The sequence below is a fragment of the Chrysochloris asiatica genome, unplaced genomic scaffold, assembly GCF_000296735.1.
Source record: "Chrysochloris asiatica unplaced genomic scaffold, ChrAsi1.0 scaffold00402, whole genome shotgun sequence".
In the NCBI taxonomy this organism is placed as follows: Eukaryota; Metazoa; Chordata; class Mammalia; order Afrosoricida; family Chrysochloridae; genus Chrysochloris; species Chrysochloris asiatica.
In genome coordinates this window covers 1,689,470-1,691,464 of record NW_006408920.1, presented here as the reverse complement: position 1 = coordinate 1,691,464, position 1,995 = coordinate 1,689,470, and the positions used below count along the sequence as shown (strand labels likewise).

General features: G+C 35.5%; 1 pseudogene; it reads left to right on the top strand.

Moving 5' to 3' along the window:
• Positions 1 to 120: 120 nt before the first annotated feature.
• The window catches only part of LOC102838573, an 84,829-nt pseudogene continuing 82,954 nt past the window's right edge, over positions 121 to 1,995 (top strand).

Below are 1,995 nucleotides of genomic sequence, written 5' to 3'. Positions count from 1 at the left end.
TTTCTAAGGAGCGGCTGGTGAGTTTGTGGTTCAAACTGACCTTGTGGTCCAGTGCTTATCTTAGGACACCACTTTATATATGATTATGTATGATGGCAGTAGGTAAATAGTTTATGAATTATGGTATGGTATGCTATTGTTGCACTACTTGTCTGTCGTGTGTCCTATTGTGGTGGCATGTGTGTGTGCTCCTGTGCTCTTGGAAGTTTTATGAACAGTTGTTTAATACCAGAAGAACTAAGGCAGAGAAGTTTCAGCAGCTTCCATGCTGAAGTGACTAAAAAGAAAGAACATTACACCACTTCTGAAAGGTAAGTCATTGAAAACTTAATGAATCACAGGGGAACATTGTCTCAAATAGTGCCAGAAGATGAGTCCCTCAGGATAAAAAGCACTCAAAATTTTATTGGGAAAGAGCTGTATTCTCAAAGTAAAGTAGACCTAAATGACATGGATGTGGCAAAGATCTCAGGAACTTTGTTGGCTGATGGTACATACTCAAAATGAGGAGAAACAGCTCTAAAATTTCATTAATAGTCATAATATGGAACATGAAAAGTAGAAACCTAGGAAAAATGTAAGTTGTCAAAATTAAAGTGAAATATAATAAGATCAGTGGTCTAGGTATTAGAGAGCTGAAATGCACTGGTATTAGTCATTTTGAATTTAAACAATCATATGGTTTACTATTCCAGAAATGACTAATTGAAGACGATTGGCATTACATTCATTTTCATAAAGAGTCTTTCAAGGTCTATGTGGAATCCTGGTGTGGCATTGTAGGATAAGCTCTGAACTGCTAACCACAAGATTGGTGCTTCAAACCCATCAGTCACTCTTAAGAAACCCTATACAGGGTTGCTGTGAGTTGAAACTGACTTTCTGGCATTTAACAACAGCATTTAAGTACAGTGCTGTCTATGATAGGATAATATCCACTAGTCTATGAGGAAAATCAGATAATGTGACAATTATTTAAACTATACTCTAACCACTAAAGTCAATTATGACAAAACTGAAAAAAATCTACCAACTTCTTCAATCTGAAATTGATCAAACATGCAATGAAGACACATTGATAATTACTGGGGATTTTAATGTGAAAGTTGAAAACAAAGAGGAAGGATCTCTAATTGGAAAATATGGTAGCTGATTGCATGATAAAATTTTCTAAGATCCACGGCTTCTTCAAAAAAATATCTTTCTTCAGCAACTTAAAATGTGACTCTACATGTGAACCTCAGGAGATAATGGAAAAGCCAATGTAATAAGCCAAAATTAAGCCAGGCAGACAGTGAAACAGACTATCAGTTGCACACATGCAAATTCAGGCTAAAGTTGAATTTATTTTTCAAAGAAGTCCACAAGAGCCCATATATAACTTTGAATATATCCTGCCTGAATTTAGAAAGCATGTTAAGATCAGATTTGATGGATTATATACTAATAAACAAAGGCCAGAGGAGTTGTATGACATCATACATCAAGAAAACAAAAGGTCAAATAAAGATATGAAAGAAAAGACCAAAATAGATGTCAGAAGAGACTCTGAAACTTGCAATTGGATGTAGATCAACTAAAGTGAATGTAAGAAATGAGAATTTAAAAGAGCTGAATAGAAAATTTCTAAGAGTAGCTCAAGAAGAAAAATTATACTGAAATATGTAAAGACCTGGAGCTAGAAAACCACATAGGAAGAACATTCTCAGAATTTCTCAAGCTGAAAGATCTTAAGAAAAATTCAAACTCTGTGCAAAATATTTAATGACACTGGAAGAATAAAAAAAAGATAAGAGAACAAACAAGATGGTGGATTGGGTGAATGTGTAGTAAAGAGCTCCGCCAACAACAATACAGAATACCCGACCAAGCAGGCTCAGGGGATGGTCCCAGAACTCCGAACCATATATAAAGGAATACTTAGAAGGTTGAAAGGCTCACAGCTGGGGGAATTTGTGGCAGAAGCAAGAAATCTATTGCTTTCTAGTCCGGGAC